The sequence below is a fragment of the Lontra canadensis genome, unplaced genomic scaffold, assembly GCF_010015895.1.
Source record: "Lontra canadensis isolate GAN:19392208 unplaced genomic scaffold, GSC_riverotter_1.0 scaffold142, whole genome shotgun sequence".
Lineage (NCBI taxonomy): Eukaryota > Metazoa > Chordata > Mammalia > Carnivora > Mustelidae > Lontra > Lontra canadensis.
In genome coordinates this window covers 47,042-73,290 of record NW_022631136.1, presented here as the reverse complement: position 1 = coordinate 73,290, position 26,249 = coordinate 47,042, and the positions used below count along the sequence as shown (strand labels likewise).

The 26,249-nt window shown below is 47.1% G+C and overlaps 5 non-coding genes across 5 annotated transcripts; 2 read left to right on the top strand and 3 right to left on the bottom strand.

The window, feature by feature from the left end:
- Positions 1-368: 368 nt before the first annotated feature.
- Positions 369-440, bottom strand: TRNAE-UUC. The gene has a single exon. It is a non-coding gene; the product is annotated as a tRNA-Glu (tRNA).
- Positions 441-4,256: 3,816 nt separating this feature from the next.
- TRNAV-CAC lies at positions 4,257-4,329 on the top strand. Its single transcript has one exon. It is a non-coding gene; the product is annotated as a tRNA-Val (tRNA).
- A 4,114-nt stretch (positions 4,330-8,443) lies between these two features.
- TRNAN-GUU lies at positions 8,444-8,517 on the bottom strand. Its single transcript has one exon. It is a non-coding gene; the product is annotated as a tRNA-Asn (tRNA).
- A 612-nt stretch (positions 8,518-9,129) lies between these two features.
- On the top strand, positions 9,130-9,201 carry TRNAH-GUG. The gene has a single exon. It is a non-coding gene; the product is annotated as a tRNA-His (tRNA).
- A 7,690-nt stretch (positions 9,202-16,891) lies between these two features.
- Positions 16,892-16,964, bottom strand: TRNAV-CAC. Its single transcript has one exon. It is a non-coding gene; the product is annotated as a tRNA-Val (tRNA).
- Between the last annotated feature and the right edge of the window lie 9,285 nt (positions 16,965-26,249).

Sequence of the window (26,249 nt, the reverse complement as noted above, 5' to 3'; positions counted from 1 at the left end):
GTGGGAAAATGCTAACTGGTGCACTGAGGTGAGGGATATAGGTTATTACTATTCTTGCAACATTTTTTTTTATATTTCACAGCTCGTGTGTCGCTGGGTTTTGTTTGTTTGGTTGGTTAGTTTTGTTTGAAGGAATGAATGGAAGTTCCAAGTTCTCTTTAGATGGAAATCCCCAAAGTGACACCTTAGGTTTCTGAAGTAAGTGGATTAAGAGGAGTTTCTGTCCAGGCTCATTCCAGCTCTCTTCTCCCACCATGGGAGTTGGCACAGACCCCGGGCCTGACCTCCTCGGCATTTAAAGGACTCAGCGCGGAGGCAGAGGCTCTTCACCCGCGGATTTGTGCATCTGGAGCCACGGCAAAATAGCATTCCCTGACCGGGAATCGAACCCGGGCCGCGGCGGTGAAAGCGCCGAATCCTAGCCACTAGACCACCAGGGAGCCGCCAGTTCATTCTTTTTAAGAAATACAGGTACGTTTTGCATTAAATTGTGACTGACTCCTGTCTGCCCATTTCTCTGGGTGACGCATGCCCCTCTCAGGAATTGACCCCTAAGGCCATTCCCTCTCTGCTCTTTTAATAAAAAGAGCCCTACAAGAAAGACCTCACGCTGTGTGGGACAACGGTCGCGCCCCCAGCCCCTTCTGGTCCACAAGTCCGGGCACCAATCCCGGCCTGGCGGCCACTCATACCCACCCTGGGGACGCGCCTTCGCGAGGCGGCCGCGCGCCAACACCAAGATGCGAAGAGGACGCGGGAGTACGAGGCGTCCGGCGCGACAGCCCGGGGACCTCAACATCAGCCGGTGCACTCCGGATGACGCAGCAACCCAGGCGGCTCGGACCGAGACCGCTTTCAGGAAGCTTCCGCGGCCGGGAACCGGACTCCGGGTCCCGCCCCCTACAACCCACGGCCATGCGCTTCCCCGCTGCTCTCCACGCTCCGCCCGAACAGTCTTCTTCGACGCCGTCCTTTCTCCCGCGCCACACAGCCGCTCCGTCCGAAGTCGCGTTTCTTGTCTCGTCCGCCGCGGTCCCGGAGCCACACATTCTCCCAGCGGCCCGCCTGTGGCGAACGACTCTGCCGATACCGGCGGCGAGGACTCCGCTCGGGCCCGGGCCGGGCCGCCTTGGAGCCTCTTCTCGGGCTCTGCGCGTCCAACGAGCCTCTTCGGGTCGGGCACCGAGGAGCAGAGCAGGGGCAGCGCGGCCCCTCTCGCCGGGTCTGGAATCCCACGCGTCTTCCCTTTCCGCCTACAGAGAAGCTCCAAGAAGCGCTCGGTTGGGTTTGCGGGAACCCAGCGTCAGTGACGCGAGTGTGTTAGTTTGTGGTCCTTGAGGGCTGACTGCCCTTCCTTTCTCCTGTCCACGCGGGACCGCAAAGGGTCCCCCGATACGACAGTAAGACGGTGAATCCTCTCCACTGCCTGAGCGGGGGAGGAGAAAAATAGAATTTGGAGGGAAGGAAAGGGAGGAAAAACTAATGAAATTTCGGGATGGAATGATCTTTTGGAACTAAGCCCTCCGGTTGCTGGTGAAGATGAGGCAGTCCAGTCACATCCTCAACTGCACTCTGAGCCAAAGAGAGGAAGACAGAGCACTGAGGGCGGTGTCCAGTGAGTGTGCTGCCTCACTTCCTCAGGGTGGGAGCGCTTGAACTCCGAGTGTGGAGAAAACTCCGTAAACACCGCACTAAGAGGAGCAACTGCTGGAGAAAGTGGCACATTTCTTCCCCCAAACGTTTACTTCTAAAGGAAAAGAGAGAGAGCATTTCTCAGCATTTCCGCCTGTTAGCACTTCGCTCTGAGGTAAACGTGAAAAGCCCTCCAGACATGGCTTTCTGTGAAAACGCCTTCACCTCTTTGTCCCTCCTAAGTTAAAAATTGCACTCTGTGACCTGTTGAACAGGGAAACTACAAAAGGCAAATTAAAGGAAGTTTCAGGTATTGTTAAAGGTAAAACGAAATAGTTCTTCAACAAATGCTGTTGGGAAAACTGGACAGCAATATGCAGAAAAATGAAACTGGACCACTTTCTTACACCATACACAAAAAATTAATTCAAAATAGATGAAAGACCTAAAGGACAGGAGACCATCAAAATCCTAGAGGAGAACACAGGCAGAAACCTTTTTGACCTCAGTAGTAGTAACTTGTTACTAGACACATTGCCAGAAGCAAACAAAAGCAAAAATGAACTATTGGGACTTCACCAAGATAAAAAGCTTCTGCACATGGAAGGGAACAGTCAACAAAACTAAAAGTCAGCCTACAGATTTGAAGAAGATATTTGCAAAGGACACATCTGGTAAAAGGTTAGTATCCAAAGTCTATAAAGAACTTCTCAAACTCAACACCCCAAAAACAAATAATTCAATTAAGAAATGGGCAGAAGACATGAATAGACACTTTTTCTCCAAAGAAAACATCCAGATGGCTAACAGGCACATGAAAAGATGCTTGGCATCACTGATCATCAGGGAAATACAAATCAAAACCATGATGAGATACCACCTCACACCTGTCAAAATGGCTAAAATTAACAACACAAGAAACAACAGGTGTTAGTGGATGTGGAGAAAGGGGAATCTCCTGCACCGTTGGTGGGAATGCAAACCAGTGCAGCCACTCTGGAGAACAGTATGGAGGTTCCCCAAAGGGTTACAAATAGAACTACGCTAGGATCCAGCAATTGCACTATTAGGTATTTACACAAAGGATACAAAAATACAGATTCGAATGGGTACATGAACCCAAATGTTTATAGCAGCATTATCAACAATAGCCAAACTGTGGAGAGAGCCCGAATATCTATGGATTGGTGAGTGGACAAAGATGATGTGGAAAGCAATGGAATATAACCCAGCCTTCAAAAAATGAAATCTTCAGGGCACCCGAGTGGTTCGGTGGGTTAAAGCCTCTGCCTTCTGCTCAGGTCATGATCCCAGGGTCCTGGGATCGAGCCCCACATCGGGCTCTCTGCTCGGTGGGGAGCCTGCTTCCTTCTCTCTCTCTGCCTACTTGTGATCTCTGTCAAATAAATAAATAAAATCTTAAAAAAAATGAAAGCTTCATATTTGCAACTACGTGTACTATACTAAATGAAGTCAGTCAGTCAGAGAAAGACAAAAACCATATAATCTCACTCATATTTTGGAATTTAAGAAAACAGATGAACATATGGGGGGGAAGGAAGAGGAAACAAACTATAAGAAACTCCTAAGGATAGAGAGCAAACTGAGGGTTAATGGGGGGAGGGGAGCTAGATGGGTGATGGGTCTTAAAAGAGTGCACTTGTGATGAGCATTGGGTGTTGTATGTAAGTGATGAATCACTGAAATCTACTCCAGAAGCCAATATTGCATTGTTAACTAAAATTTAAATTAAAAAAAAAAAACTCTTCAAAATGAATCTCAAGACCAATTAGGGAGAAATCGAACAATCCTGAAATTTGAGTGGACTCCCCCTGGGTCCTGAATAGATTTATACTCTTATCAGGTTTTCAAACGAATTCAGTACTGGCCAGGAATCGTGAGTTGGCCCGTATAGTGTTGGATATTTTAAAACAGGCAAATGTCCTAACACGTAGCCTTTGCTACGGTACTGCCTAAAACAACGTACAAGCATGATTAAAATGTTGGGCATAAGTTAGTCAACTAGAATAAGTGACAGCGGCAGGAATCGGAAGGACCCCCGCTGTCCAGAGGACCGCGGAGAAGCGCAGAGAGAAAGGGCCCGCGAGGGCAGAGCGCGCAGGGCAGGCGCAGCGGGGCAGGGCGGAGGCCGGGCAGAGCGCGTCCTCTGGTTCCTGGGAGGATTCCAGGCGCCTAGCAGCGGCCACGAGCCGAGACCACCGACCGCCCCGCAGCGAAAGGGGCCACCGACAGCCCCGGAGGGCGGGTGACCCCCGGTCGGGCGGAGGGGGCGCCTGGGGCTCGGACGCACGTGACCCGCCCCCTCCGGGAGCTGGAGAGTCGGCGGGGCGCCTTCGGCACCGGGGCGCGTCGTTCTGGATCTGGAAGCCCTGCGTTTGATGCGGATCCCGAAGCCAGACTGACGGCGGCCCCCGGGTCTTCGCTTCCTGGGGGGAGGCGCGGGATCCCAAACCGGCGCCGCAGCGGGGCTGCGGTCCCTTTGCCTGGAGGGTCGCGAGGGCTTTCAGGGGCTTTTTGCACTTAGGAAAGAAGGTGGTGGGCACAACAGTAGGGGCAGGACGGAAGCTGATCAGGCTCCGGCATGAAACTCCGCCGCGTGTTTCGTTTCCGTAGTGTAGTGGTTATCACGTTCGCCTCACACGCGAAAGGTCCCCGGTTCGAAACCGGGCGGAAACAGCCTCCTTTTGCCCCCTAGTTCTCCTGTTGACGACACACAAAGGAGGACGCTTGGAGCCAAGGGGAAGGCAGCGTGCGCTGCCTCATTTTCCTTTCAGAGAAACAAACACGAAGCCAGGCTGCAGCTCTCCCTTGCTTCCTGAAAGCCTGCTCCGCACTTGACAACCTGGCCTCGTTCGTCCGCTGCCGGCCTCGGTGGAGAGCCGGCCACAACCAGTCAGGCAGGCCGAGAAGGGCACCGGGGACAAAGCCCAACGCACGTTTCCTCTACATCCAGAAACCCCCTAACCTGCTCCTCTGGCGCCTCAACCCGCTCTACAGGCGGACGGGCACCCGGGCTCGGAGAACCGACCACGTCCTCCCGGAGCCGTACATTTGGCTTTCCCGAGCCCAGCCCGCTGGCGCAACAGGTGGATTTGCCCCGACAGAACCAAAGAACACGAACTGCACCTGGCACTCGTCGAGTCAGCGTTTCAGGCTCCACCCGATGAGCCCACGGGGGCGCGGAGGGGCCCTTCAGGTGCCATCATCAGGACAGCCCTTGAGCTAGTTGGGAGGTCACTAATAGAGGGACACTCTGCCCTTCACCCGCACCTTACTCATCGGGAAGCCGAGGCTCACCGAGAGAGCATGGCCTTGGCTCTGCCACACACAGGGGTAAAGCTAGACTAGAATGGAGCACCGACCAGTTAGCTTGGGGTCAGACCTCAGAGCCCAAAGTGCCGCTGAGGCTGGGAGAGGTGCTGAGCAGCCGGGCAAGCCGGGAGCCTTGGGCCGCTGGGAATTGACCCCATTTTTGGTCTGTCCCTCTGGTAAATCCAACTTTTACTGCAAAGGCCAAAGCAGAGATCTTGCAAGGTCTACTGATAGTCTAGTGGCTAGCATTCCCCTCTTTCACAGCCACTACCTAAGTCAAGGAAACTCTTTTCCCAGCTTGCCAGCATGAAGAAGCCTATTCTTAATCCCCAGAGGTAGGTGTGTCCCAAGTTCCAGGTGCAAAGAGCCCCTGCTCTGAATCCCTAAAGTCTGGTGAGGCCTAGCCTGAGGGTCCAGAGCCATCTCCCAGGCAGGGAGAGGTGAGATGTTATGTCTTGTTATGCCTTTACCTGGTCCTAGCTGCAGTCTGAGTCCAACCAGACACATACTGATTGGTGTGTGTTCAATTGTGTCTCTCCCTCAACTGGGGTAGTGACTGAGCTTTCACTTTCATGACCCCAGTGGAGCCCAAGGATGCTACCATTGAGGTTTTAGACTTTGCACTTGTTTTCTTGCTGAATCTGTAACTCAGAAGGGGAAAAACGGTTTAGCTGTGGTCTCAGTGCTAGGTACAAGGGAAAGAAAAATTCAAGATGTTAGTAAGGATAAATCTCAAATACTTTTAACAAATCAAATAATTTTAATAAATGAGGGGCAGCTCAGTCAGTTAAGCAACTGACTTTTAATTTCAGTTCAGGTCATGATCTCAGGGTCATAATTTCAGGGTCATAAGATAGACAGACCCCATGTTGGGCTCCACTGCTCAGCAGGGAGTCTGCTTGAGATTCTCTCCCTCTACCCCTTCCCCTGCTCCATGTGCTTGCTCTCTCAAATAAATACATCTTTAAAAAAAAAGAATTTTAATAGTTGACATATTATGGCATAGAAAATGTTTAATATCATGTCATTTTTTTTTTCCATGTCATGTTTCTAAAGAGAACTCCTTGTATACATCAGACTGGTTTAATCATTTTGGTCTAAAAACTGCTCTATGCTGTCTTCCCGATTTTCTAACAACTTAGAAAATATTGATAGCATAGTATTCTAGTTTGTACAAGTCTTGGTTTAATTTTCTCCTCAGAATCCTAATGACACTTAACATCCTAAATTACCTATCCTGGTTTTATTGGTCATTGACAAACTGTAATTCCAATAACTAACTTTACACAATTTAAAATTATGTGTTTCAGTAAATTAAATATACTGGATACCTAACATATACCATATAATATCTTTTAAGTGAAGATTAAGTTTTTAAAATTCTAGAAATCATCATAATTAATTATTCCACACACAAACTTCAGTAAATGTTTTAGGTATAATCTAATACATAATTCCAACATATATTTCTCTACTATGTGTTAGCTCCCTTTGAGATTTTAAGATCTATTAAGTTCTTTAAATGATATTAAATTGAATTAATGTGTAATCTTTGCCTGGACAATTTCTAATTAAAAGAGAAATAACAGGGGTGCCTGGGTGGTTCCATTGGTTAAGCATCTGACTCTTGAAGTTGGCTCAGGTCATGATCTCAGGGTCCAGAGATTGAGACCTGCATCAGGCTCACTGCTCAGTGGGGAGTCTGCTTGAGATGTCCTCTCCCTCTGTTCCTCCCTGCTGCTATCTCTCCCTGTATCTAAGATAAATAAGCAAATCTTTAAAATATATATACAGAAAGAGAGAAATAACAAAATACTGTTTTTAATATAATGTTGCAGCATATTTTTATAAATTATAGAGTGGCTACAGGTTAACAGGTTGATAGGAAGTGTGAATACCTTTAGGGGGTGTTGGTACAGGTGGTCATCATTGTCATTTTAGGAAGTATAAAATACATGCAATGTCTGCTCCAGGAAGTAAGGAGTTGTTACTGGAGGCCTGTTTTTTGTTTTTTGTTTTTAAATTTTTATTTATTTATTTGACAGAGAGAGATCACAAGTAGGCAGAGAGGCAGGCAGAGTGAGATGGGGGGGAAGCAGGCTCACTGCTGAGCAGAGAGCCCGATGTGGGGCTCAATCCAAGGCCCTGGGATCACCTGAGCAGAAGGCAGAGGCTTTAACCCACTGAGCCACCCAGGCGCCCCTGGAGGCCTGGTTTTTCCTGGAGTGCTTGTTTATAGAAAATATCTTTAAATGACTGGAGGGGAGTCAACATGGAATTCTATGCTTCCTTCCCCCAAAAAAGTCTTTCAAAAATGAAAGTGAATAATGACATTTACATACAAATGCTGTTAGACTTCATCACCAGCAGACCCACACTGCAAAAAATGTTAAAGGAGTCCTTCAGGAAGAAGGACACTGATACCAGATGGGACTCTGCACGTAGCCTAAGGAATGAAGGACAACAGAAATGATATTGGCATGGGAAAATATTTTTTATTTTTCCTTATTATTTAATTAATAATTATTATTTATTTACTTATTTATTACTTATTATTTAATTAATAAATATTTTTATTCATTTTTTATCCTTTTTATTTAAATCTTGGGGGTGCCTGGGTGGCTCAGTGGGTTAAAGCCTCTGCCTTCGGCTGGGGTCATGATCACAGGGTCCTGGAATGGAGGCCTGCATCCTGCATGGGACTCTGCTCAGCAGGGAGCCTGCTTCCCACCCCCCCCCACCTCCCCCGTCCCCGCCCACCTCTCTGCCTACTTGTGATGTCTGTCTGTCAAATAAATACATAAATAAAATCTTCAAATCTCTGAAAACAAGGAACAGATTAAACAAAGGTAATGACGATGGATTGTGAGGTTTATAACATGCAACATAAAATGCATGACAAAACTAGCATAAAGACAGGTAAAGGAGAAATGTTAAGAGATATGAGTTGACTTAAAGGCCAATTGCGGTAAATTACAGATGTATGCAGCTATGAAGCCTAAAGCAGTTGCTAAAATAACAAAAGAAAGAATTATAGCTAATAAACCAACAAAAGGAGAAACATGGAATCGTGTAGAAACCATGTAACTGCTCTTCCAGCATTCTTCGGTAAAGATGCGTACAGTATTAGCTGCATAGGACCAAGGTATTATTTATGATACTAATAGCATAAAACCAACTTAATTTCAAAAGTAAATGGAAAGGGTTAAATAAATACTAACACAAACAGAGAAGCTTCATTGTCAAAAGGAATTCAGGTTAACAACGATGACTCTACTCTTGAGGATTCCTGGTGACTTGTTTTCCTCCTGAGCTCTTCTGGATCTGAGGATCCGTGACGATTTTGGCTTAGGTCCTTCTCTTGTACACAAAACACTTAAGGACCGGAGGGTGATAGAGTCATTTCTCTCCCTTAAGGTGAGAGAATGCACAGGGTAGAAACAACAGCAAACACTGTCACCTTATAAAAATACCACCTCGTCCCCGGGTGGGCTTGAACCACCAACCTTTCGGTTAACAGCCGAACGCGCTAGCCGATTGCGCCACAGAGACCAGCGGATGCGCGCCTCCCCATCCAACAGAGAGCAAGCACATGCACTCAACGCTAGAGGGAGCTACCCATCTTTGCAGGACAGCCGTTAAGTCTCCAAAGTCTCCGAAAACCCGAAAGGAGTCGAGGGGGTGTGTCTGTCGCGTTTGAAACCCGTACGTTGGGCGTTTCCGAAGGCGGAAGGGCAGTCAGCATTCCATGCCGGTGACCCCCGGGCCTAAGGCAAGAGGGGCCCAAGAGAAGCGGAACGCCTAGTGGGCTCGCGTAATGGCTCTACCAGTTGCTTGGCCTTCACCCGCCTACTATCTGCCCTGCTGGCGCCCCACTCGGCTGCGGCCGGCTGGGTAGGAGCCGGAAGGGAGGGTGCGGGGATCAAAAGAGGAAATGTAAGGAGGACAGAAAGAAATGGGAGAGGCATAAACGCTGCAGTTACTTACCAGGAGATCCCTACAGATGCACGGTCTAGATGCAGTGGAGATGATAAATGCATCAGATTAGGGAGGGAAACAGCACGAGTACCTGCAGTTGACCGAGAACAAAGCAGCGCGGTAATTGGAATGAATTTGTCAAAATTAGTAGAGCAAGTTCTCAGCTTGCCACCCGGGCTGTGGCGCGCCGTGATCGTATAGTGGTTAGTACTCTGCGTTGTGGCCGCAGCAACCTCGGTTCGAATCCGAGTCACGGCAAAACTTCCGTTTTTCTTTGTGTCTCAAACCGCACGGGCCGCTCCCCTTACCTGCAAGGCAAGGGGCCACGCTTTTCGCTGAACACCAGTGCAACATGGTCAGTAGAAGAGAGAACCCCGGGCGTGCCCCACGTCACCATTTAACAGAAAATGTCTAAAGATACGACGTACAAGCTCTCAATAAGCCCTGTGTATCGCTTCCCCTAAGGAAATGGTCTGGTCATATCGGGGGCTTTTCTGGTGGAAATATTTTACACATGAGTGAGACTTTCATACACAAAAAAAGAGCAGATTTTGGAGAGTCTGTAATATACACTCCAGAACTGTCCTGGCCTACGTTGGACTCTCTAACGTTGGATAGCTAATTTTTATCCTAAAACAGGAAAATAGCAATGTGTGTTCACAGAACAAAATGCCCAAATAATTAAGGGACAGCTATTTAAATATTGAAATGCTCAATTATCACCAGGATCAAGACAGAAATTTTCTATCAGCGAAGCCAACGTATGGCTCTCTGATACACTTACCAGGTAATGGCTATCCATCCCTGCTATTTTAAACTATTCTGAGGTCTACCCCCCCAGATTAGCCTGGTCCTTTCTTCAAATTCACATGGATGAATATACACTTTTTCTATCTAGCCATTATCAAGCAACATTATAGTTTTTATACATGTTATTGCATTTGTCACACTTTAATTCTGGTGTTAAAGATAATGATGCTAGCATGATGATAAGTATCGTATTATCGTAAAACTAAAGACAAATGATAGGTATTTGAGTGATTTCAACCTGCAGCAATTGAGGACTCATACAAATGCCATTCTACAAGTCACTTGTGTATATGTGACTAAATGTCCATTGAAGGAAAGGGAGCCATGGACCAAAACACACACACATGTCTCCAAGGTGAGCAAGACCACCGTTCTTCTATGCTAGAGGTGCTAGAAGGGAAGAATGGAGAGGAACAGTGAGGCAAGTCACAGAAAAGTGGAGTTTTTATTGCCACTGAAGAGTGTGTCCTCCTCCATCCTTCGTCCTGTCTCCAAGGCCCTCCCGGGGATGGACCAGCCGACGAAACGACGTTGAGAAGCGGTCCGGTGTGCAAAGTCTGGGCTCCAGCAGCATCCGTTGTCAGGCGCGTCTTCTGGGCCGTAAGAGCGACCCCCACAGGATATTCCTGCTCTTTCCGGAGGTGCGGTGGGAGAGGCGCTAACTGGGCCAGCTCCGTGAGCCGCGCGTGTCTCTAGCGGGTTCCAGGCCCGTCGAAGGGCTGAGCCAGGAGCACCAGCACCGAACCGGTTGCGGGCTGCCGCAGGTTCTCTCTCCTCCCTTTGTTTGGCAAACATGGATCCAATTCCCTCCGCAGGCACGGGAGAGGAGGCTGGGTCCTTTCCGCGGGTTGGAGATGGATGGGTGGGAGGGGTGGCGGCTTCTGGTTCCCAAGAGCACAGAGGGAGCGGAAGACGAGGAGGGAGAGGGAGGAGGAGGGAGAGGGAGAAGCCGGGAGAGGCGAGGAACAGCGGGCTCGCCGGGGCAGGGACCGAGAGGTCGCATTGGCACCGGAAGCCTGAATGCGAAGGCGGGTCTCGGGCCCCCACGTTTCTGGAAGGGGAGCCTCCTTCTGACTTGGCCCCAGAGGGAATGTAGAGGCCTTCGGGCGACGTCCCCCGTGCTTTCTCACCATTATACGCCGCGTGGAATTTCTTCGGCCCACGAACCTGGGAGAAATTTCGCGCCTGGTGAGGAGCTCGATGGGCAGGGTCCCGGCGCAGGAGCGCCCAGAGACACTTCGGATGTAGGGAATGAGCCGAGTGTACCTCTGGCACCTTTTGGACAGGAGGCGTTGTGCAAGAAGTTACATCATGGACTTCGGTTACGAAATAGGAGATCCCGGGGGATGAGGGAGGAGAGCCAGGGGATGAGGGTGGGGACCCAATACCAGGAGGGAGAAACGCACTTGACCCAACCAGCCTCAGTGTTTCCACATAAACCCCAGCGCTGAAGAGGCCTTTGGCTCCTGTGCTTTGGAGCTATGAACCCGTGCCCACAGGCACCTTGTAACGTAGGTGTGAGGCAGCCACAAATGTTTGTCATCAAGGTCTGGAGTAGGAGATACATGAAATTGGTTGGATGATCAATTCTGGGGGATGTTGGATCCATCCCAGGACCTTCTAGAATTGGTCCTGGATGGATTGTGGGTCAGGTACCTGCCCTAGATGGGCGTGAGGAAGGGGAATGTGTAAGTGAGGTAAGTGTTCAAATATGACAAATGTGAGTTTGTATGCGTGTGTTTGCATGATGCGTTCTCAGGGCTTTTTAAAGTGCCATCTAAAAAATAAAATGCCATGTACTATGGAGGAATCACTGGAGATAGCCTTGGGAAGAATGTAATTCAGAAAATACCAAAAAAAGGAGACAGAGAGGGAGCCGGAGGCAGAGACCAAGGAAGAAAATACCTGTGCAAGTAATCTACACAGACTTTCCCTGGATCCAGTAAACATCCATTGCAACTAGGGGAAAACTGTGTTGTAAAGATTTCCAAAAGAATCATTTTCACTCGGGGCGCCTGGGTGGCTCAGTGGGTTAAGCCGCTGCCTTCGGCTCAGGTCATGATCCCGGATCCTGGGATCGAGCCCCGCACAGGTCATGATCCCGGATCCTGGGATCGAGCCCCGCATCGGGCTCTCTGCTCAGCGGGGAGCCTGCTTCCTCCTCTCTCTCTGCCTGCCTCTCTGCCTACTTGTGATCTCTGTCAAATAAATAATCTTAAAAAAAAATCATTTTCACTCAGCACTTGACGGGTTTGAAAGATAATATCTGAATCTTCCTGGGACCATAGAGTATGCTAATACCATCATTCCTACAAGTACAGGAGCCTAATGGATTCTCCTAAGAGCATTTTAGAAGTGTTTTCTGTGCATTGTCATTGATAGCTCCCCAGAATATTTTTATTTTGAGAATATGTCACAGATTTTTTAATTAAAACTTTTAAAATTCTAGGGACTCCTGGGTGGCTCAGTGGGTTAAGCCTCTGCCTTCCCCTCAGGTCATGGTCTCAGGGTCCTGGGATGGAGCCCCACATTGGGCTCCCTGCTCCGCAGGAGACTTGCTTCTCCCTCTCCCGCTTCCCTTGCTGTATTCCCTCTCTTTCTCTCTGTGTCAAATAAATAAATAAAATCTTTTTTTTTTTTTTTTTTTTTTAAGTTAGGGATGCCTGGGTGGCTCAGCTGGTTAAGTGGCTGCCTTCGGCTCAGGTCATGATCCCAGCATCTCTGGGATCGAGTCCCACATTGGGCTCCTTGCTCAGCAAGAAGCCTGCTTCTCCCTCTGCCTCTGCCTGCCACTCTGCCTGCCTGTGCTCACTCTCTCTGACCAAAAAAAAAAAAAAAAAAAAAAAAAGTTAAATCACAAGCTGAGAAAATATATTAGCCATATTACTTTAAAATGTCTTGATTATTCAAATATATGAAGATTTTTTTATTAATCAGTTAATTTTAAAAAACTAAACCAAATAAAAGGCAAAATACTGAATAGATTTTCTTCACAAAGTGAGATATCTTAATGACCAAAAGTTATATGAAACATTCTTGAGGGGTGTTTCAGTCGATTAAGTGTCTGACTCTTGAGCTCAGGTCAGATCTTGATCTCGGGGCTGTGAGTCCAAGGTGTGGAGCTTATTTTAAAAAATATATTCTTGATATTTTATTTATTTGGGAAATACAAATTAAAATATAAGTAGATAATATTACCCACCCTCCAACATGGCTATATATAAAAAGAATTAGTACACCAAATGCTGATAAGACTGTGGAACAATTGCAACTGTAGTTACTGTTCAAAACTATTCTAGAGGACTGTTGGCAGTTTATAATAAAGTTAAACTCATACCTACTCCATGACCCAGCAACTGTATACACCTATCAATGCACAAGTACATAGAAAGACTGGTACAGAATATTCAACAAACACTAAGAATATTGATCAATAATACTAATTAATACCAAATAACACCAAAGTTTCTCCAATAATACCAAAATCAAGTTATGTACCTATCAATATGGATATATTTAATGAACAGAATATTGCATTAAAAAGGCAAATGCAAAAGAAGGCAAATGCAAAAAATAAGCATTCATTCATTTGAATTTTGAGAATAATCAATAGTAACCTATAGCAAATAGACCTCAAAATAATAACTAACTAAGCGAGATAGGGTATGAATTACCCGGAAAGGAGCTCAACCTATACTTCGGGGGTGATGGCAATTTTTCATTACTTGATTTGGGTGATGATTACATTTGCCCACATTCAACAAAGTGTACACTAAAGATTTGTGATTTTTTACTCTGTGTGAACTATAGTTCAATAATTTACTGTTTCCATAAAAATTAGCAGGTGGCAGATGGAAACAAGCTGTCATGTAGTTGTCATGACAACTTGTTTGCATTTTATTGTAATCGCAGAGACCTGTTCTCATTTAGTGTTAACCCTCCCCCCACACACACACACACTGATACTTGAAATATCTTTACCAGAAAAAAAGGCTATGAGGACACTATTTCATTCATGAAAGCTATAGGCCAGTCTCCTTGAAAGGCAGTATTTCATCTTTGGGGACATTTTCTGCTCAGTAAGGAGACAAGGAAACTTCCAAGGTTTCACTTTGGTCCGCCACACAAAGGTTTGTACACTGTGGAATTTATCCCTCTTCTGACTGCACCTGCTGTGGGGCTAGCGGGTGTACTCGGCTCCTAAGTATCCTGTGTTCTGACTGCAGCTAACTAAGGCGCCGAGCCGGTGCTGGGATGAAGAGCAGCCCAAAAGATTGGCTAGGCACCTACTACGGCCACCTACACCTACCCTACTGTTACTTGGTTTGAACCGAGGTTGCCGTAGCCACAAGGGCACTAACCCGTATACAGTAATGGTGCCCCACAATCCCACTGGCAGCCACTGCGCTTACTATAATTTTTATTTACACTTCTTTGGCTGTTTTATTCTTGGACACCTGCAGATGTTTGTGCCGGTCTCTTTCATACTGTTCTCTGTTTCTCCCTCCCTGTTCTACATAATAAAACAACTTTCATTTCTCAGGTCCAACTCTGCCTCTTCACAGATTTCCTAGCAGTCCCTTCATATTTGTTTCTTTTGCTCCTTTTCACATTCCTCTTTTCCCTTGATCTCTTTCCCCCTTACCCCCCTACGCTCCCCTGTCCCTTTATCTTTCTGGTTCCCCCCACAGCAACCAGCAGTTCGGCTTGCTCCTTGTTGGAAGGAGTAAGTGGGTTCTCACAGGTCTCTGTGGCGCAACTGGTTCGCGCGTTCGGCTGTTAACCGAAAGGCTGGTGATTGGAGCCCACCCAGGGACATGGTGCTTGCTCTTGGGAAGTCTTTGTTCTGTGGCATTCTCTCTCAGAGTGAAGGAGGTCTTACGACCATTCTGTCCTGTGCAGATCCTTTATGGGATCCTTTATGGGAAGATCATCCCAGATTCTCGGAAGAGCTATTTAAAGCATATGTGGGAAAGCAAGAACAACCAGTGTTGTTCTCTGCCTCACTTTCCATACCCTGTGTACTAGTGCTTATTTAACCTTCTATGTATTAAGAGTTAGTTGCACAAGTAGTCAGGGCCAGAGTCCCCAACAAGAAAATATGGAGTCAGGACAGCTAAAATAAGACAGCACTAACATCCTGTTTTGCAGTTTAGATAGGACCACCCTAACATTCTGTTTTGCAGCCCTTGCAGAAATTAATTCTGCAAAGTGTTCTGAGATAAGACAATTAACCACAAAGCATTTGTCGATATCGCAGGCAAGGGGAGGTTAAGACATCAGCAAAAAAAGACCATCAGCAGAGACATTAACCTAACAGGTAGGCAGATGCCTGACCAGAGCCCTGACTGGCACGACTCAGCACATCCTGCTTGCTTAAGATATTATGCAGAAGAGCTCATGAAAACCCCTAAACTTAGAAACACCAAAGGCAACCCACTTGGGCCCCCCTCCTCCCTCCCCAGGAGCTTTATACTCTTATTCAAGAAATTGCGCTTTGCTGCCCACCGCTCTTTGTCTGCTCTACCTCTTCATTCTTAGAAGCAGTGTGAGCAGGACCTGTGGGCACTAAAGAAAAAGAAATCCTGAAACAGTATTTTCCCCCATTTTTAGTTCTTTCATGCATAGTTTGGAACAGATTTGTGCTACTCTTAATATTTATCCCTTTTTTGTCTACTACACTGCTGTAACTGAAACTTACTTTTATACACGCCATGAGACTTGAATCCATTATAATTAGCAGTATTTAGTCTTTGTATTAGGGATCCCTGACATTGTTGGTCTCATTTCCACCATATCGTATATTTAAAAAAATATTTTCCTTTTGTTTTTCACTAGACTGATTTACATAGATAAAATTTGCTGTTTTCCTATAGCGTTGAAAAAAATTCCATTTCTGGAGTGCCAGGTGGCTCAGTGGGTTAAGCCTCTGCCTTCAGCTAAGGTCAAGATCTCAGGGTCCTGGGGTTGAGCCTCAGCAGGGAGCCTGCTCCCCCCACCCCCGCATGCTTCTCTGCCTACCTGTGATCTCTCTCTCTCTCTGTCGATTAAATAAATAAAATCTTTTTTTAAAAATTCCATCCCGGGCCGCCTGGGTGGCTCAGTGGGTTAAGGCCTCTGCCTTCTGCTGGGGTCATGATCCCAGGGTCCTGGGATGGAGCCCTGCATGGGGCTCTCTGCTCAGCAGGGAGCCTGCTTCCTCCTCTCTCTCTCTGCCTGCCTCTCTGCCTACTTGTAATCTCTGTCAAATAAATAAATAAAATCTTTTTTAAAAAATTCCATCCCCCTGATTAGTTAATATATATATATTTTTAGATCCCGGGTACATGATTAAGTATTATGTTCTTTAGTTCAGGAAACATTAACATAGATGCCCTAACAAGGTTCTTTCATACTTGTCTTTCAGTTATTTTCTGTTTATCCACACCCATTCCCTTTTCCACCCCCAGAATTTTACACTCTCTGGGGTTCACCATGTCTTTTTATTCCAGTATCTCTTTGTATATGTAAATAAGGTAATGTCTTTGAAAAAAATATATAGCGGTCTTGGCTGTTACTATTTTAACTGTGGTAAAATACAAAAATATATACCTTTAATTGGTATGCATACGGAATATTGATTCCATAAATCCTTGGCTTGAGATCCAGATACGGATTTAGATTTATTTACTTTGGCTTTATCATGGAAATTAACCTGTTTTGCAATTTTGCTCCAGAGTGAGGGAAGCTCAACAGTATCCTTTAGGAAATACTTGAGATACATAATCGTTTTCCGATGTCAGCCAATGGAGAAGATTCGCGGGTAGAAGGTAACAGAGGGAATTTTAAGGGATTGCCTGATATAAAATCTAACCTGAAGTGGGCACTGTTGCTTGCTTTCGGAGGGAACCCCGTCACTTTCTGGCCTGTTCAACCTGCTTCGGAGAAGAGAATGGGTACTGGCTCATAGATAGTGGGCTAGCTGGGTAGTAATGGCACTTTCTCTCAAGGTTCCTGAGAATCACAGAGCTGAGCAGTAATGGCACTTTCTTTCAAAGTTCCTGAGAATCACAAGTGCAGCTATTGCTTCCCAATGTCCCTGTCTTTTTTCCTAACGTTACCTAATGGAGGATGAACTCTGAGGGGCGGGGGGGAATGTTGTTTCCGCCCGGTTTCGAACCGGGGACCTTTCGCGTGTGAGGCGAACGTGATAACCACTACACTACGGAAACGAAACACGCGGCGGAATTTCATGCCGGAGCCTGATCAGCTTCCGTCCTGCCCCTACTGTTGTGCCCACCACCTTCTTTCCTAAGTGCAAAAAGCCCCTGAAAGCCCTCGCGACCCTCCAGGCAAAGGGACCGCAGCCCCGCTGCGGCGCCGGTTTGGGATCCCGCGCCTCCCCCCAGGAAGCGAAGACCCGGGGGCCGCCGTCAGTCTGGCTTCGGGATCCGCATCAAACGCAGGGCTTCCAGACCCAGAACGACGCGCCCCGGTGCCGAAGGCGCCCCGCCGACTCTCCAGCTCCCGGAGGGGGCGGGTCACGTGCGTCGAGCCCCAGGCGCCCCCTCCGCCCGGCCGGGGGGTCACCCGCCCTCCGGGGCTGTCGGTGGCCCCTTTCGCTGCGGGGCGGTCGGTGCTCTCGGCTCGTGACCGCTGCTCCGCGCCTGGAATCTCAGGAACTGGAGGACGCGCTCTGCCCGGCCTCCCCCCTGTCCCGCCGCGCCTGCCCTGCGCTCTCTGCCCTCGCGGGCCCTTTCTCTCTGCGCTTCCCCGCGGTCCTCTGGATTACGATTACGATTACGATTACGATTACGATTACGATTACGATTACGATTACGATTACGATTACGATTACGATTACGATTCCTGCTGCTGTCACTTACTCTAGTCAACTAACTTAAGTCCAATATTTTAACCACACTTTCATCTTTTAGCCTATTCCCTAGTAGATGTTGACGTCCCTAGGGCATTTGTCTGTTTGAAGATGTCCAACATAGGCCAAACCGTGTTTTCTGCTTTGTATTAAATTCATTTGAAGATCAGGCTGCCAGGCGGAACATAGACCAGAGAGCTTTCGGATTTGCCTTCAGGTGGAGGAGCCTGGGATGGCCCATGCAGATTTTATGATCACAAGATTTCTCCCTCATTGGTCTTTCGATTCTTTGTTAGGGGCAGCTTTATTTCAACTTTTACAACACCCAAAACATCTTTTTACTTGCCTTTTTAGTTTTCCTGCTCAGAGGAAAACTCGAACAGGTCTTGGAATGTAAGTTTTAGCAAAAAGGTTAAGGCCAGTTTTCAGAGAAAGGTAATGTCTGAAAAGTTTACAGGTTTGTCTCTGCTAAACAGCAAAAATGCAACTGAGTAATTAAAGATCTAATGGGTTTATCAGACACCAGGCCGAGGTGGTTGGCCTTTTTCAACTCTGGCTCAAACTGGAGACCAGGGCAGGAATGGGCCATATCACTCTCATCAGCTACTGTGGGGCACGGTGGAGGGCATCTTTCCAGAAGAGGCGGACTTCAGGGTAGCTTTAGATCAGGAAATTCCATGATATTTCCCCCCTTTCTTTCTCTCCTTGATCTATCTCCCTCTTTCACTGCCCAGTCAGAAGAGAAGATCCATCATTCTCTTCTATTTCTTCTATTTTCTATTTTCTGTTGCTTCTATTGTTCTGCTCTTCTATTCTGTTCTTCTATTCTGTTCTTCTATTGTTCTGTTGTTCTATTTTCTTTCTATTTTCTATTTTCATTCTCTTCTATTTGTAGGACACTTTGGGGTCCCTATTGGACAAAACAAAGGGAGCAGTTGCCTTTCCTTTACAGGAGTGTGAAGGGCTGCTGTCACTGGGGAAACCACGAACTCACTTCGAGTGCACCTGAGCCTCTCAGGATCCTGCCAAACTTCACCAAAGCACCACGCAGCAGGCTGAACAGGAGAGTGTGGGGTTCCTGACTCTGCTAGAGGAGAGGAGGCACAAATAAGGAGGCACCAATAAGAGGCTGAAGTTGAGGTCTGAGCCAAAGAAAAGGTGCGAAGATAAGCCAACCCCACTGATGAGATAACAAAAGGCAAGCTGAGGGGAAAGGCAAACTGGCATTCCACAAACTCCTTCCCCTCCCACCCAAGGTGGAATAAAGTGTGACATTCCTCAAGCACTAATGACTGCCCAAGAACAAAGAAAGAAAAAACAAATGGTAATGGTCAACTGATAAAGATCACTGTCATGCAGGACATGAAACTCTATCAGTTTGTTATTGTCTTCGTGATTTACAAGAAAAACTCGATCTTAATAACAGCCAGACCTCCAGGAACCTATAGACTCAACTTCCTGGGGCCCTAAAGTCACCTTTCCCTCCACAGGATTAAAAAACAAACATGAACAACAACAAAACAAAACCCTATATTATCAGTCGTTTCTCAGTTATAATGCAACTTTTTCTTCCCCCGAGTCCTATGCCTCTGCTTTAATAAAACCCCTTTTTTGCACTGAAAACATCTCAAGAATTCTTTTTTTACTGTTCACTCTCAGACCCAAACATCAACTCACATTACCCAACCATTCTGAGACTAAGGGTCTAGAACCTAAGACCTTGAGCGAGCCAAGAATCACTTGTTTAAATTGATCTCTCCACTTTTATCAAGAGAGTTGTTTGCTCTAATTCAGAGATCAAGAAAGAGGAGGATAGTACAGAGCAACACCCATACTTGCCTGACAGGAAAACACGAATTCCTAATTAGATGTGAGGGTTGAGCAAAACACTGGAGTCAAAAAGAACTCTTAAATTTTTTTGTTCAGAGCACTGGAAGGACGGGAACAAAGGATTCCAAATGAGAAGGAAACACTGTAAGGTACAAAATATGTTAGGGAGAATACAGGGAGTTCTGTTCAGGACCTTGAAAGAGATCTCCATCCATCCTGTCTCCATTCCTGCATGTGTCTGAATCCTGTTGTTTTTGATCCCTGGGTCTAAGTGCTCAGCTTCACGTCACCCTGGAAGCCTCCCCTCCCGCCTCCTCCCAGCAATCAGATGGTTTCCTCCTGGTTGCAATGAAAAGGCGCATCTCCAGGTCTGTAGCCAAGAGGTGGAAATTCCCTCTGTGACTTGTATACCTGGCTGCCTAGGCGGTGTGCTACTTGGGGGACAGGGCACCCAGTGAATCCCCTGTGGGCTTGCCTCTTGGAGAAAATTTGGAGGGTAGGATCTTTAGGCCATCTCTGGAGGGGCACGCAAGACAGGGAAGGATGGGGGGAAGAAATCAGCTAGAGCACCATTCCAATGGAGTTCTCATCAGAAGGCTGGAGAGAAGACCTAGAGGTCAATTCCCTGGTGGTCTAGTGGTTAGGATTCAAGGCTTTCACCACTGCGGACCAGACTCTCTTTCTGGCTAGGGAATGTGCTTTCTTGTAAAGTCTCAGCACCCAGGAGCAATATCCTTTGTGTACAGAGCAGTTTGGCGATGTACCATAATATAGTAGATGCAGAAGGATCTGGTCTCCCTGCAATTTGGGAAGCCCTAAAATGGATGAAGGAAGAAAAATGATGGCGGATCTACTCTAGTTCCTTCCGAAAAGTGCTGAGGTTGGCCCAGCTCCTCACCCTCTGGAGGGGTCAATCCCCTTACCTGTATGCCTTATTTATCTTCCTCCACACATCCTGGTTTTAGTCATATCTCCTTTTTCACACTTGGGGCAGGAGTGACTTTAGAGACCCATTAAGCAGCATCTGTCAAAGCTTAGACAGTCATGCAGAGATTCAAGTCCAATTTGCTAAGCTGCCATTACTGAAACAATGAGGTAAGCTTCTGGTCATGGCTGCTCACTTTTTTTTCAGAGTACTCCTCCGGATAACAACTATAAACTGAGGATAAAATACGTTTCTGAAATATTATCTCAAAGTGCTGGGGAGACTGAACAAAGCAGGCAGACACAAGACAGAACTGCATATATTGAGTTTTCTATTTTACAAGGTTTTGGCTGAGAACACACCTTGGTCTGCCCTATTCGGGTCAGCTAAATTCCAGTACAAAACCAAACTGTCTTAGAGGACAATGTTTGGGCAAGCATGGCAGTTGAAAAACCAAGAGGTGGAAAGGAATCTCAGAAAGGAAAAGGAAAGTTGCCTATAAAATTCTGCCCAAGTTTCTGGCTAACTAATAATGCATGTTGGGCAGCCTCCAAGTAGTTCAGTTAAAGCTAAAGTGACAACTGAGATTTCACCGGTCATCCATTACAAGGGAGAGAATTTGCAGTTTGATATCCACCAGGCCTGCTTTTATAAAAATTCGGTGCTTTTGTAATACATAGCAATCCAGAATCTCTATGTGTACCATTCACTGTATCCACAATACAATCTAAAATACTGACATATTACTGATATTACTTTACCCATGCTCAAGATAAGACAATCATGGGAGACTGACCAAATGTTGAAACTAGGAGGCAGGAAATACTAAGCCACAACTATAACTATTTCAAGAATGTGAAGGAAAATATAACCATAACAAAAAGAAAAAATTATTTGAAATAGAAGTAGAAAATGAAAGACCAAATGTAAATTTTGAAATTGGAAAGCGTTCTCAAAAAACAATCACTGATGGATTTAACTGCATATTAGAAATGACAAAAATGCAATGAACTTCAAGAGAGAGTGCCGCTCCCTGTTGGCGAACGGGAAAAGAATTAGGCACAAATAAGTCAGCTGCAAGAGACTGGGAGCAGGGGACAACAGTCGAAAAGACTGCTGCCCTGAGCAACTCCACAGTCTCACTTTTATTAGATAGAAACAATAGCCAACAAAAGAACCGATGAAGGTCAAACATTAGTCACCTGTCTTGTGGACAAGGAAGAAGGAGGATAAAGTTTATAGTTAAACAAGCACATTCAAAGGACTCATCTAACTAACAACGGGCGCTGCTGGGAAGAGAAAGGAGCGATAACGGAAAAGGGAAGCACGCGGTATTTCGTTCCACCCTGAGCTGACCGGGCGTTCCTGGGTGCTCGGCTTCCCTGAAGCAGGTGGCGTTGCGCCCTGGGCAGGCCGGACGTTCCCGGCTGCCCGGCTTCTGTGAAGGGGCGGCCTTCCGCCCTGAGCAAGCCGGGCATCCCCAGCTGCCCAGCTTCACGGTCGTGTATTGTCCTTCTCCCCAAAGACCTGTAGCCAGTGTATGTTTTTCTTAAGGCCATATCTAAATGTGCTTGGCAACTAGTAAAATCCTCCAGGGGCTATAGTTTAAGTAAATTGTTCCGAGGGGCAGTAGCAAGAGAGAGAAACAGAAATCCTGCCTGAAGCATAAAGAAAAAGAATTGAAAAATAAATAAATAAACAGAACCTTAGCAACCTATAGGGCGATATCAAAAGTTCTAACAGATTTGTAGTTCGAAAACCGGAACGGGAGAATGAGGCAGGAAAAGGAACTGATATCTCCATTTGTTGAGAAATATGTATTTACGACACAAAGACCCTTGCTCAGGGGAGGGTGAGATCTGCGGAAAACCGCAGCGCTTCACCCCACGAGCGAGGACCTCACCCCCGGCTCGGCTCCTTCCCTTCCTCGCCAGGTCTCCTGCAGGCACCTGCTGCACACGCCCAACACGCAGTTTACACGCAAGGAGAACCACAGAGGCTGAGCCGACCAGCCCGCTTCCAGGCTGTGACTGTCACCGTCCGCAGAGCGCCTCAGGAGCGGCGACAGCAAGAGCGTGGCTCGGCCTGAACCAGTGCGAGACTTCGCCTCTGCGCTTGGCTGCGGAAGTTTGGACAAGCGGCTTACTCTCGCGGTAGAGCTGCTCCCGCCCTCGTGTGAGATGGAGATACGATCAGAACAAGGATGCTCCGAGGGCAGAAAGAGCGCGCGCGCAGGTAAGAGAGCCTGCTGTGGCGAGCGGGCGGAGCGGGGTGCTCAGCGCTGAGTCGGAGAAGCAACCCCGCGGACCGCCATTACTTCCCTTTCTTCACCGGGAGCTTGGGGACTCGCTGCGGAGCCGCTTCTGCATCCGTCCTTTGCAACACACCAAGGACCCAGAGATAAAGACAATTCCTGAGGGAAGGGGCCCGTTGCCAAAACGGGACGGGACCAAGCCATGGGGGGAGGGGGGAAGCGCCGGGTCCCAGCCGCCGCGTCACCAGGGCACCCCGTGCCACTTAGTTTTCTCGCAGCCTGCGACCCGCTGTAGCTCCGTTAGAATTGCGCACCCAGAAGCTTCGACTACTCACCTACCCTTGGGGCTGCCGCCCTTCCTTCCGAGGAAGATCCAGAAGACTGTTCTTTCCAGCTTTCCTCAAAACGAAGCCCTCAGGCGACGCACTGAGCCCTGGGAGAAGCCAAAGGCGCGCGGCGGGTCCTGCCAGGTCCGCAAGTCCCGGCGCGCCAGTCGCTCTGCCCCGGTCCAGTTGCCCCTCAGAGCCGCCCTGGTGACACGTCTTTGCAAGGCGGCTGCGTGCAGACGGGAGGTCCCGCGAGGGCGCGGAAGGGGAGGCGCCCGGCGTGACACCCCGGGGTCCGCGACATCGCTCGCTGGAACCGCTTTCATGGAAGGCTTGGCGGCCCGGAACTCGATTCTGGATCTACCCCCTACACCCTGCAACCTGCTGCCCCTGCAGTTCTCCCGCCGTAGTTCGTGCGATCTCCATCCTTCCGTGTGCCCAGGCCAAAATCTGAGTTCTCCCTGACACCAGTTTTCCTCAGCTTCCATATCCGGTAATCAGTGTTGTCGAGTAAATAAAGTGTGGACATTGAGCTACACCGGGGGTTCTCAACCTCGCCCAACTGATACTGGTTGGGTAATTCTTTGTTGGGGAGGGATTTCCCGTGCATTGTGTGCTATTTGGGTGCACTGTGGGCTGGGGCTTCCCAGGTGTCTGTGTACTAAATGCCAGTAGAAGCCAAACACACCCTCAAGTCGTGATAATAAAAATGTTTTCAGACATTGCCAAATGTCCTAGTGGGAAAGGGGGTAGGATGGGCCAGAATCCTTGATGTGCGTTCTCACGCCCTGAAGCTGGACTAAAGACTCTCTTCATAAATGTGGGAAACTGATTCAACTCATGGCCCTTACCTCATTCAGAGGTTAAGATTGGAGTCTTTGGTCTCTGTATCCTCAGGTTGTGCTATACCATTGCTTTGGGTTTATCCTACAATCAGCCTCATTCAAGCCTGTCCTGGAAGGCCAGGCTGGGGTTTGGGTGGACTCAGTAAGGCTCTTCTTGACCTTTTTGGAACCTCTCACTTCATTCAGTTTGTCCTGCAGAGAGGATTTAGAGATAGTATTTTCTTCTTTACCAGAAAACCGAGGCAGCAAGTGAGCTGTGCACTCAGGACCCAGACCTTAACTGAGTAATCTCTTAGAGTTTGCGCTATCCACATCCATTTGGTCCCACACGCAGCGAGTTATGTTGTGGGTCACTTTTGGTCATTGAAAATCAACCAGATTGGGAAAGGCACATAGAAGAAACCAGCTGCCTACCTCGGACATGTCCACAAGGGACCACAAAAGGATAAAGAAAGGCAGTGAATCCCTCCTGTTAGGTAAGCAAGAGATAGTTCAAAGAGAAGGGAAGAAGTCCCGTGAGATTTCAGGATCTAAAGTTACCATAAGTCAGCCTCATCTGACCCTTGTCTTCCCATGGCTGGTTAAAGTGAGTTGAGTCTCCTTACTCAAGTAAGGGAAACAAATAAACCTGGCCAGGCTACCAGTGAGCAGGCAGTCTTTAACCTTGCCTTGAACTTCCTTAGCCAGGATTTCTGTGGACTCCAAGGGTACAACTGGAGGTCATTTGCCCTTATTTAAAGAAGAAAGGAGGCGCCTGACTGGTTCAGTTGGAGCAGCATGGGACTCTTGATCTCAGGGTAGTGAGTTCAAGCTCCACATTGGGCATAGAGCATACCTAAAAAAATAAAAATAAAAATATACATTCTAAAAAAACATACAATACATCAAGTTCAACTATACCACATCTACAAAGATGGAAAATAATTATATTATTAGCAAATAAGCAATGTCATAAAAGGGACTTTAAATATCTGTTGTTTAATTTTTATTTATTCCTAAGTATGCTCCATACCCAACATGAGGCTTGAACTCCCAACCCTGAGTTTAAGAGTCACATGCTCTACCAGCTGAGGCAGGCAGGCACTCCAACTATCTGCCCTGGTGCTCCAACTATCTGTTGTTTACACTGAAGTTTTTTTTTTCCCCTAGATATGCCATCCAGTCTCTTCCCTTTTCCAAACTCTGACATTCACTGCCAAATCCTAACATCAGTGTTCAGGTTCCAAACTATTCTTCCCACTTTGGTCCTCTGCCTCTCTCCTGTCTCTTTCATATGCAGAGAAAAGTCAAGTCTACCTTAATCTTCAATTTGCAACATTAGATCTTACAATCAGGTTAGCAAATAAGGGATCCTCCATAGAAATCTATTTTCCTAGAAAGAAAAATTATAAATAACACGAGGCTTTATTTCACAATTGGAAATGTTCCAGAAGTAAGGAAAGGAAACATTTCCTAAGATCAAAGTCTAGAAACGTGATCGAAATTTTTTTTGTTGCTCAGGAAAAATCCAGACTACACTGAATGTTGCAGACTTTCTGCCTCTTCCTCAGCCTGCAGGAGATTTCTCTTTCCTAAAGGGTACAATAGAGAACCTTGGACCACAGGGGTCAACAAATAACTAGGTGGGGATGTGTCCTACACTGAAATGAGAGGGGTGAAAATGACAGCATGTCTTAATCTATACAATTGTTTACATAGTTTTGCATTTTTCAAAATTGAGCTGTTGAAGAGGAAGAGCACTACCTGCTTTAAGACTCACTGGGGTGCTTGGGACACTCAGTCGGTTGAGCATCCAACTCTTGGTTTTGGTTCAGGTCATGATCTCCGGGGTCATGGGATGGAGCCCCTTGGTAGTGGGCTCCGTGCTCAGCGGGAAGTCTGCTTGAGATTTTCTCCCTCTCCCTCTGCCCCTCCACCCCTGCCCTCTCTCTCTAAAACAAATCTTTTCTTTAAAAAGATTTATTATAAGCTACAGCAGGCAAGGCAATGTACTAGTGACAACAGGATACACCAATAAGTAGGCTGAATACCCCTAAAACTAACCTCTGTTTGGTCAACTGGTTTTCAGTAAAAACCAGTTCAAAGAGGTTCAATACATGGTGTTAGAACTACTAGTGTCCATTTTGATGGAGAATGGAGATAAATCTGTGTAGGCCTATGGCTACAGGAGTTTGGATTTTATTTAAAATGCACTAAGGTCATCTTCATTTCTCCTAAAAAAAAAAAAAACCACTATTTTACATATCTCAATCAGAAAAACAGCTATGAGGGCACTATTTCATCAGTAGAAATTACAATCTCCTGGAGAGGAAGCATTTTGGAGTTGTTTCTGCACATGCTCATACATGGGGCATGTTCAAGTTTCCCAAACACTTGGCTCTAGGAGTGTTTATACTGTGGGTCTTCCTTCCCTTCTGACCACATTGTGCTCTAGAGTCCACAGTAAATCCCTGGCGGCAAA